The following is an 11,967-nucleotide window of genomic DNA, read 5'->3' as shown; positions in this document are numbered from 1 at the left end:
ATAATAATAATGGGTTGCAACAGCACTGGGTCAGAGCAGTAACCATAAATGTAGGGCTATCTTCGTGGATAGTCCATTTATTGTTTTAAATATAGTGTTCAAAGAAAGTGTTGCATAGGCACACCTCAATTGTTACACGTGCATGCATCAAATAGGATTATCCATATAGCGATATAACGTGTAACATAGGGTAGATAAATAAATGATTATCAAACACAGACTTATTTATAATAGTCAATACACAGACTTATTTATAATAGTCAATACATAGGTGTAGCATATGCCACTTTCGATCGATAGAAACTCACAATGAGATGCTATAAGGTTGGTTCTGTAGTGTAATTACATTGAATGATGCATTCAGTAATTAGGATTTAAGTTTAAACAACAAATCTCACATGATAAATCCTCATGCATGTAACACACTCGGAGTCACCCACAAACCATGTTTGTATTATTGGATGCATGAGGTGAACAAGCCCTCATTCGGGCGAAACGCACGTCCTGTACTGTGGTATACAGTTTGCTGGGGGAATCAATCTGTGCACGGATCGGACTCCTGGCTATCTCAACTTTGGGATTGGTATTGTATAAGAACTCCAATGTGGTCTGGGACTTTAGTGGTTATGCTTTTATTTTTAGTTGATTTATACCTCTCTAATTAGGAAAACACCGTCCTACAGTACCACTTGTGTATGCTATATTTATATGAGATTGTATTACTATAAATTATGATCATTGATTAAGGTCATCTTGTTATCCAATAATACAAACATGGTTTGTGGGTGACTCCGAGTGTGTTACATGCATGAGGATTTATCATGTGAGATTTGTTGTTTAAACTTAAATCCTAATTACTGAATGCATCATTCAATGTAATTACACTACAGAACCAACCTTATAGCATCTCATTGTGAGTTTCTATCGATCGAAAGTGGCATATGCTACACCTATGTATTGACTATTATAAATAAGTCTGTGTTTGATAATCATTTATTTATCTACCCTATGTTACACGTTATATCGCTATATGGATAATCCTATTTGATGCATGCACGTGTAACAATTGAGGTGTGCCTATGCAACACTTTCTTTGAACACTATATTTAAAACAATAAATGGACTATTCACTAAGATAGCCCTACATTTATGGTTACTGCTCTGACCCAGTGCTGTTGCAACCCATTATTATTATACCTACAGCCTTACATCACATGATTGCCCAATCTCGTCTGATCTTGGCAGCTAACCAGTGATAGGCCTGGCTAGTACTTGGATGGGAGACCTCCTGGGAATACCAGGTGCTGTAGGTTAAAAGAGGATGTTTGGGATTTCTATGCACAGGCAGAGCAGCTAAACCTATTATATGTTTAATTTCATCTGTTCAATACCAATATCTCTTTGTATCCATTGATATAGAGATTTATTTAATATTTTGCCGTTACACCCAGCAGATGATTATTATATCATCTGTACTTTATGTATAGAATGCAAGGTGCCTCATTATTTTATTGATGAATATTAAAAGTTATGTTTTATTAAAAACATCCATTTATTCATAAACTAATTATTTACAAGCGTGCCCCAGCGACTAGCTCTACTTTCTTTCTTTCTTTCTTTCTTTCTTTCTTTCTTTCTTTCTTTCTTTCTTTCGTTGTCTTTGCATGTTTAATCTTGAGCTTTGGGAGCACCACCAACAAATCTTAATGATACAATTTATTCTGTGATGGTATATGGTTGGTTTTCATTAAGTAGAAGTTGTTCTGTGCGGAATCTTTCGTTTCTTGTTGTATCTGGTTAGCAAAGCTGCAAGTTTCTTATCGTTGCCAGTCAGTATCACCAGGTAACTGAGTATCCCTTGGCTGCTCCAGTGATATTGCAATTAAAAATTGGCCCGCAAAAGACGTAACCATAAAATATGCTTTATAGCGCTGGGCATGAAAATTGATACTTCTGTGTCCACTCCATATTACACTATTTGCGTGTTCCTGAGTTGTCGCTTATCATCAAGTTTGGTTAAATAAGTGTATAAATAATAATAATAATAATAATATTATACACTCGCCCCCCCCCCCCCCCTCCCAATTGCTCCCAGCCTGTAACAGACAGTGCCTGCACAGTACACCCTGAGAAAGCTGCTACCAGCTCTAGGCTATGACAGGCTGGACTGGCGAGACACAGTGTTAAGTAAATCCTTGGCATGGGAACACCCTCTCTTAATGTCAACCAGCCCTAGCCAGTGCAGCATGGAGTTGAATTTTCAACAGGAATTGAACCCTCAAAAAAAATAAGGGCTCTTCCTAATACTCATGCCTAATGAAATTGCACTCTAAATATAAAACTAAAATTAAAGTTTTTTTGCACCACATACCTATGATACTAATGGATTCAGATCTAAATAAGCCTCATTGAGATCTACAGTAGTTTATGGCTTCTAGATTTATACGTCTGCAACTCAACAAACATTGGGCCTTATTCAAAGTTGAATGCTATTGCCGCCACTGCTGCGTCTGTGTATGCAGTTGCAATCTAAAAATATACAAATGTCGCAGCTGTCTGGAGATGTCTTGAGACACACACCTGCGGCTTTGCAAATCCAAGCATCTGCATAAACTGTTGCAGCATCTGCGTCCAAAGACACAGCATCGATCGCAGATCATTCGATTATTGCAGTCCTGAGTGAGTCTATGCTCCCGCAGAACGGCCGCGGGAATTGAGGCGCCGGAGCCATATTTCTTGTGTATGGGATCGCAGTCGCTGGGTGTGACACCCCCTGAAACAGTTGTGACACGTGACTCTCCGTTACCTCCCCCAAACTTTCCCTGACTGCCAATCACACCGTCAGTAAAGAGTCTCTGCTAGCGACTACAGTAATGTACCTTGACGCATGCGCTATGCGACTTGGATGCATGCGCTAACTGACAATTATCGCTCAACTGCGAGAACATTGGCATGGCATACAACTCTGAAGCAGGCCCATTGTATTTAAGTGCACCTGTGCAGCAGCAAAGTGTCCTTGAAGCGATGGCAATTCAATCATTGTCACTTAATGTAGTAGCTGGGAAGGCATTGTACTTAGAAAAGATCACTATTTTACTTTTAAAATGTATTAGAAACAAACAATAGTGTTTATCAGATGATTTTTCATGGAAGCTGTTTTCTTAAGAAACTGATAAGACCAGTCAGACACCAGTGTTTTTGTAACAAGATGTTCCGTAAATGGTTGTTGATAACTTTTATTGTGCAGATAGTACAACTGTTCTTTTCTAAACCTATCAATCAGGGGCTCTAAAAAGGAGGTTTAAGAGAGGTAGGGGCAGTGTGCAGACTAATATGTGGTGCAGTAGATGCCAGAGTCTATGGTGCATGTGCAGGTCTCCGGCAACATGGTGCCCATGCCATGGTCATGGGGGCACCCCTACTGCGTATGTGCAAATGTCCGGGAAAATGTCCACAGCGCCATTATCCCAAGAATTTGCGCTACTACTGAAGCACCGACACTGGACACCGGAGAGGTGAATACAGGTTGAGTCTCCCATATCCAAATATTCCGAAATACGGAATATTCCGAAATATGTTTTTTTTTTGGCATGGCTCAGATAATGAAACCTTTGATTTTTAATGGTTCAGTGTACATACACTTTAAGGCACAAATTATTAAAAATATTGTATAAAATTACCTTCAGGCTGTGTGTATAAGGTGTATATGAAACAAATTAATTTCATTTCTGTTCAAAAACTTTGTTTGAGCCACAAAATTATTGAAAATATTGTATAAAATTACCAGCAAGGCTGTGTGTATAAGGTGTATATAACACATAAATGCATTCTGTGTGTATATTTGGTTCCTATTCCCAAGATATTTCATTATTGTATGCAATTATTCCAAAATACGGAATATTCCGTTATCCAAAATACCCCTGGTCCCAAGCATTTTGGATATGGGAGACTCAACCTGTATTAACCCAGCACCCAATATAGATACACCACTGCTATCAATGCTCCAGCTAATGATTACTCTACCATAGATGGCAAGGTGAATTACTGAAAGAACTATTCAATTGCTCCTACAAAGTAAAGCAACTTTAGAACAGAGTAGACAGGAATTTATATCAGAATTGAATTTTGCTTAAGAAAAGGGTGTTTTTTTGAATTGGTACAATAGTTGTCCCAATTCACAACCACAAAGGAATTGGCTTACATCCTCGTGGACACAATGTCAATCAAAAGATTATGGCAAGTAGTTTTAAATAAATAATTACACTTCATACAGTAGGTAGATACCATCAATTTCAACTGTAGGCAAAAAATATAGCAGTAAACACTAACTGTGTCCAACCTTTAAAACAAATACTTATTTTCCCATTATCTCCTCGTGAATCCAATTTAACAGGATACGGGGGGACAGGTTTTCATAAATGTTTTACATTGCTTGAGGTCTAATATGAACTATGGTATAGATTTGTATGCACTAAGGAGACTTCATGTCACATGGGTTTTATGGATTGTATTTTTCACTTTAAAATGATGGGAGCCCTATTAGAGTCATATTAATGCCCAAGTGGGCCTGTGTGCTGCTGGACCCCTTCTCTGAGCAGCGCCCATACCTTGTGTGCCGGACAACAAGCAGGTCCCTCCTCCATTGCGCCATCATCCCAGTGATATTCGGGAAGATGGCGCATGTGCCAGAGTCTTTGCTTTCACTGTGTGAACGAGGTCACTGGGAAGATAGCACTACGGAGGAGGGACCTGCTTGCCAGCACAAGGTTCTGGAATTATAATCTGGGTGCAGGGTGTGCAATGCCAGGGCCATCTGGAACCAGGGCCCCATGTGCACTGCACACCCTACAACCATTATAAATACACCTATGAGACCTATATTTACTACTACTACTACTACTTCTACTACTACTTCTACTACTACTAATAATAACTAAAATGATCCAGACACATTGCTGTATCATATGTACCACTTCACTACAACTGATTATAATAAACCAGCTGCATTGTTGTATCATATATTCAAATTAGTATCTGTTTTTGGGGAAGGGTTGCCTTTGTATAAGCAAATAGATGTTATACTGGATATATAAAATGTCCCATTTTTAGGCTCACACAATTTTGCATGGTATAAATACAATTCAGTCCTCCTTAAACACTTCACTGTTATGGGTGAGTGGGGCTTGTCCCACAAACTGCAAGGTTTTCAAAGGAAAGGGATGAGTACGGTATGTGTGAACATCACAATGTTGACAATCAGAAGGGGGCAGAGTGATGTGGAATCAGACACGCTTGACATATTAATAATTTGATGTTGACTAATGTGACTGTGACGGCTTGATAACTGTGAGCATGATTTAAAGCATCATGATTAAAGTTGTAAAGCTGATATGGTTGCAGTGCTTTACATTGCATTAGTACCATGTCGGAATGCTGGGTTTGATATCACGCTGCTCTCCTGTGTGTGAATGAGTCTGTAAACAGAACTTGACATGGAAAAAATCTGCTGCCACTGCATCATGAGACTTCGTATACAGATTCAAAGACTCAGGTGCACACAGGTGCACACAGATATACAAGTGTCGCATATCAAATTAATCAGCACAGTCTGCTGGTGCATCCTAGTCACAATGTGACTTAGATACATTTGTGGGAAAAAAAAGATGGAAAAAAGATGCCCTGCGCTAGCGGGACTTGGTGCGCCGAGAGGGGCTATTTGGTGTGACTTTGTCAAAGATATGTGAAAACACATCTATACATGCCCACATCACTAACATGGCACTCTCACAAGTCAGGGCGGTAACATGCAATCACATTGTCACCGCCCACTTCCTGCCCCAAAACACCCAATTTCATGGAAAGACAGATTTGTCCAAGTTCCGTCTGACTCATAATATGACGGGCATACGAAAGATGCGTAAATATGCAACTGAGCATGAGCTGTTTCTATACATAGAGATCCATTCAACTCAGAATCCGCCCCTGCATCTCTGTTAATTGAGTAAAACTATACACTTGGTTTAATCCTCTGATCTGTGGCTAATTTTATGAGTAGTATTATTTATTTATTATTATTTAGAATGTAAACTCTTAAAAGCAGGGCCTCTACCCTCTTTTGCTTCTCCTTACTTTACTTTCATCTACTTCTTAACCCCACCAGGGCACCTAACACCTAGGCCCGTATTCAATTTGAGCCGAGCCGCGTTAACTTAACGCTGCCCGGACTTAATGCTGGCTTCGCCTGTTTTCCAAGCGTTGAAATATCTCGCGCGTGCCCGCGTATCCCCGTATTCAATTTGAAAGTAGGCGAAAATGGCACCCGGCGATACTTGGATCGGCAAAAACAAACGGGAATTTTTGGGAAATAATGATAGGACCCCCCTAAAGATGTCTAGACCTTGGGATCACTATGGGTACCCCCGTTTTGCCTGCAGGAGAAAGTCGAGGTTTTTAAATAGCCGCGTCTGGTGTTTTTTTTCCCGACATTGAAGAAGCGCATTTAGCTTTTTTTTTTTTTTAAAAGTGGTCCCATCAAATTTGGGGTACATGAAAATGGGTACTAGCATATTTTTAAGTTGCTAAAGGTAATTTTAAAAATTCAGCAAAAATACACCTGCCGCTACTCTGCGCAATAAAAAAAACACCTGCTACATACTTGGGGACCCCACCAGTATTAAATTCGTTAGTTTGGCTTTTTGTTTGACATTTTTTTTTGTCACCCCCAAATTTTTTTTTTTTACATTTTTTTTGCAACATTTCGTTTTAAGGGGGCATTCCCAAAAGTACAGGCTAATTTTTATAAGCCTGCACCTCTAAACCCCAAATCTAAACTTTATTTCACTTGCTATAGTTAATTAAAAAATGATCCCTGTTTTTTTAAAAATGACCCTTGACCCCATTTACGGAAAAAAAAACGGGAATTTTCGGGAAATATGCCTGGGACCCCCCTAAAGATGTCCAGACATGGTTGATCACTATGGGTACCCCTGTTTTTGCCTGCCAAAGAAAGTCGGGTTTTTAAATAGCTTTGCCAGTTCCCACGTGGTGTGACTCGCCCACGTGGGAACTGTCAGTAGCCGGAGGCATCAGCGGCCGCTCTACAGTCAGCGTGGCCGCTGATTGGCTCTCGGGACTGCCAGCTCCGTGGATGTGCCGTCAGCTGGCATTCGGGAGCTATGAGTATGTGTGGCAACACACATACTCATAGCTAGTCTGTGGATCGTGTAGTCTTTTTTTTTTTGCCAAGTACGTGGATTACTGTGGGGACCAGCGCAAGGCTATAGGTGAGTATGATTTTTTATTTGCAGGGCCATGTTTTGGGATATTCTATGTGGAGAAGGGGACAGATTCATCTGGTATAGGTAAGTATGTGTGAATGGGTAGGTGTGTGTAATAAAATTATACTGTCACGGTGTGTGTTTTGTCTTTTTTAAAATATTTATTTTACAGTGAAATTACAGGTGCCGCATGTCTGCTGGCACTTGTAGTTCCACAAGTGCAAAATGGCAGGCATGCTGGCACTTGTAGTTCCACTGTAAAATACAATAGTGTTACATTATATGGCCCCCCTATATCCCCCATACCCACCGCTCCAGGGGTATCGGGAAGAGTAAGCCTGTGGTGCTCGGGAGAGGGGGGACCCTTTTTTGGGGGTCCCCGACTCCCCCGAGATCACCGGCTTGTGCTGACCGACTTGGGGTGTAATGCTTTGGACTTGGAGCCCCGGTGATTGGGTCTCCGGGCTGTGGCATTACACCCCAGTCGGTCGGGTCTGGTGCTGGTCTTAAATATAGGGGGTACCCCACGTCTTTTTTGCCCCCTATATTTAAAACCAGCACTAGCCCCTGCAGCCTGGTGTTGGTTTCTAAAATACGGTGGAACCCTACACATTTTGTTCCCCATATTTTTAGAAACTGCCACTGGCTGGCAAGCCTGGGGCTGGTTTGGCTTTTGGGGGGGGACCTCATGTCATTTTTTTTGTACATTTTTTTTACATTTTTTTACAGCTTAAAAAAAATGGGAATTTTCGGGAAATATTCTAGGGACCCCCCTAAAGATGTGTAGACATGGGGGATCACTATGGGTACACCCATTTTTTACTACTGAAGGAAGTCGGGGTTTCTAATAGCCGCGGCAGGTGCATAAATGCGGCTTTGAATAAGGTCATGCAGAAGAGCATTTAGAAGTTTTTTTGGGCCAAAACAACTATGGGCATCAAATTTGGGGTACTTAAAAATGGGGTTCAGCATATTTTAAAGTTGCTAAAGTGACTTAAAAAAAACATAAAAAACCCACCTGCCGCAAACACCTGCAATCAAAAAAATACTTGGGGCATACTTGGGGCATACTTGGGGACCCCCCCCAGAGTAAAGGCCCTCATTCAGAGCCGTTCGCTATTTGCGTTCGTTCAAAAACAAGGGGTGGCTATTCAAATGATCCGTTCGCACATTGCAGTCTGTTCACACCTCTAAGTCTGAACGAGCGAGCAAAACATACGCTCGGTTATTTGTTAAAAACGCCCCCTGGCCGCTCGCACCATACGTCATGTCCGCTATTTATTAGATTAATCGAGTACATCGAACAGGATATGAACTGCTCGCTATTCTTGTGGTTGGTTTTTTCAACCGCTATTTTGCGAGCAGTTCTGAGTTAAAAAAAACCAAGTGACGGGTCAATGACGCTGCTATATTAATTATGCACACCCATAAAACGCCCGTTTTTGACCTTTAAGCACGCCTGCGTTCTGATCTCCACTCCCCGTTTTCAAGCACCTTCCCCTGTTACCACCCACATACGCCTCATTCTGTCACTCAAAATAGCAGGCACTCGCTATATTGCGTACAAACGATTTTCAGCCGCACTGACTGGTTCGCGCATGCATACTAAAAACCGTATGCATGCGCAGATGTGCGAACATCGCTCGGAACGAGCGTACTGCCGCTAGCGAGTGGCTCTGAATGAGGGCCTAAGTTTGCTATTTTTTAAGTTTGTACCCCAACTTTTTTTTTTCGCCCCCTTTTTCAAAGTAAATTTTTGATGTGCCCTTAATTTTTTTTTTTAACACAGATTACCTTTGGGGGACTGTCTGAAGGCTGCATGGGGGTTCCTGAAATGTTGCACCCCAAAACCCCAATTCTGCACTTTTTAACGCCTGCCATTCATAGGCGATACTTTACCGCCTATTACATTGCATTGACTTAACGCCTAGGCGGAAAGTCTTTCAAATTCAATACAGAGGAAAACTAAAATAGGCGATAATGACGTCATCGGCGGTAAATTACCGCAAATCCGGACTTAATGCCTCAAATTGAATACGGCCCCTAGTTGCTTATGCTCTGTTGCATATCTAGGTGTTATGGTCACTAATGTAGCAATGTATATTATCCATATCCTTGTGCTGTATTGTACTGTAAGTCACTTGTCAAATTATTTGTTTATGTACTTTGTACTTGTGGCGCCATATAAATAAAGCATAATAATAATAATAATTATTATTAACTTTCATTTTTAAGGTGCCACAAAGTGTACGAAGCGCCGTATAAGGTATACTTAGAAAACAGTAACAGTATATCAGAGCTAAAACACGATATGCAACAGCAAATCAAAGTATAAGTACAGTAAAAATGCCAAACACACCACAGAACTGGGTAGGAAAGATTACAGGGGCATGGGTAGAGCAACTTGTTGAAGCTAGCAGGAGCATACAGAAGCAAGCCAATTTAATGCTCAGCAATACTGTACTCAATATATGGCTGAGCAAGCAGTCGGAGTCACTGACTGGGAGTAGAAGACAGAGCAGTGCACTGGTGACAAGGTTAGTGCTAGGGAAGAACAAGAGGGTGGAGACAGGGGCGCCGAGAGGGGGTGGGTGGGTACAATTTACCCAGGCCCGGGCTTCCAGAGGGTCCCGGTGGGGGCCCGGGTTCGGCGGCTCCCCCACCCCCCTTCCTCCCTCGCAGTAGCCCTGCACACAGCGTGTGCTGGGAGGCAGGGAGAGATTGCTCATGGCTACTAAGCAGCAGCCACAGAAATCTTCTATGCCTGAGGGAGAGAGCAATCATACTGATCGTGCCCCCCCCCTGGCTTTGCGCCAGGCTGATGGGCTCACATACTGCAAAAGTATGTTTTTTGTGTTTTTTTTCAAGGGGGCATGCGATTAGGCCACGCCCCCTCTTACCGGGCCCAGCGGTGCTCTCTACGCCCCTGGGTGGGGGCCCTGCTAGTAAGAGCTTGCATACTAAGGGAAATGGGTGACCAGTTAGAGGGTGAACTAGGAAGGATATATTGTGGAGAGGTGAAAAAGAACAGTATTGAGTAATAAGGAGAGCTAGTATGTTTTAATAAAACTGTTTGTTTTAAGCTAGTTAGACTGGTTGAGAGTGAGGGAGTGAGTTCCAGAGGATGGGGGCTCCTCAAGCAAATTCTTGGAGGTGAGTATGAGAGGAAGTGTCCAGGATGAAGGAAAGGCTATAGTCAGAGGAGGAGATGGCGTGAAGGAGTATGGAGAGAGATGAGGTTAGAGATATAGGGATGGGAAGAATTGTTTAAGGCCATGTTAGTGAGGGTGAGTAGCTTGAACAGAATTCTGTGGGATAGGGAGCCAGTGAAGCATGTTGCAGAGAAGGGAGGAAGATGCCATGTTACAGGAGAGGATAATAAGGGTTTACAAGCAGCAGCATTTAGAATAGATTGAAGATGAGAGAGAGAGATAGAGAGAGAGAGAGAGAGAGAGAGAGAGAGAGAGCAAGAAAGGAGTTTACAGTAGTTTATTTATATGAGGAAGAGAAACAGTATAGTGGTGCACTGGTCACCTCAATGCATTAAAATATAACTTTTATTAATTTATTTAAAACAATTGCAACACCAATAAGTTAATATTAACATATCCACATACCCTATATATATTGTATCATATTCACATGAATAGGGAGAGAAAATATTTCTAAATTCCGTGACAGGAATTCATGAATAGCACACATAAATACAAATCTTTTCTTGGTATCACTCCTGTAAATATCTCCAGAGGCTATGTAATAAGCTCACCAATATCTATTTGTCCTTGCAACATTTGTTGCACCTCGCAATTATATAATGTTGCTATTCTCTCTGTATAAACCTCCACTGCAATGAACTACATGGAAATGCAGATTTAATCAAATTAATTATTATATGTGTGCTTACATGGTGTTCAATGTATTGCATTTTATTTCCTGAACTGGGTAAATTAATATATTTGTTCATTATGCTCAATAAGATTAATTAAACATAGGTATCATACATTATTGTATAAATGTCTGTCCTTGTACTAAGTAACAATTAGAATTTCTCAAAAGTTGTATATGGGGCTATTGTTATCTGTATTTAATAAGCACGAAGCAGTACATGCACTATTACTGGAGCTTTGCATGGAGCAAGTTGATGATTAAGGGGCCAGTTTATCAAATCATATCTGCAGGCTATCCTGTGAAGAACATCCATTTTAGAGGGGTACCTGGAAATATTAAATTTCCCCCGAATTTCAGTACGAGGGTCTGCAGCAGATAGAGATACTGTATCTACTATCCCTTGTTTTCGTTCACAAAGCGCAGCCTCCACAGGTTTCCACGGGGATTTCTTTATTGCCGAATTTATGTACCAAGTTTGGCCCGGTAGCTAATGCCATCTTCATATGGCAGTAGCCATTGTAACCTATGGGCTACATAATGCACAATTTAATTGGAGTGGGATCCGTAGATCCCTCCCCAGCAATGGCCACCCGCACATGCATGGTCAGCAGTCTGCGAATGCGCAGTCGCGCCGGGGTCCTCGAAGAGGCTAAGTGATTGCATTAGTGATCACTTCACTTTTTACACATTGCAGGGGTGGGCTCCTTTTGGAGTCCCTGTCCCTGGATGTGATTTTTTATACATATGGGCGATCTTTAATTTCTTATTGCCGCGATAAGTGGGGACTGTTATATCTATCAAA

The 11,967-nt window shown here is 41.4% G+C and overlaps 1 pseudogene; it reads left to right on the top strand.

Annotated features, from left to right (window-relative positions):
• The first annotated feature begins 1,195 nt into the window (after positions 1 to 1,195).
• Positions 1,196 to 1,313, top strand: LOC148514942 (5S ribosomal RNA; annotated as a pseudogene).
• Positions 1,314 to 11,967: the final 10,654 nt, after the last annotated feature.

The sequence above is a fragment of the Taudactylus pleione genome, unplaced genomic scaffold (genome assembly GCF_031769625.1).
Source record: "Taudactylus pleione unplaced genomic scaffold, aTauple2 ptg000256l, whole genome shotgun sequence".
Taxonomy (NCBI): domain Eukaryota; kingdom Metazoa; phylum Chordata; class Amphibia; order Anura; family Myobatrachidae; genus Taudactylus; species Taudactylus pleione.
This window is presented reverse-complemented; position numbering and strand designations above follow the sequence as displayed.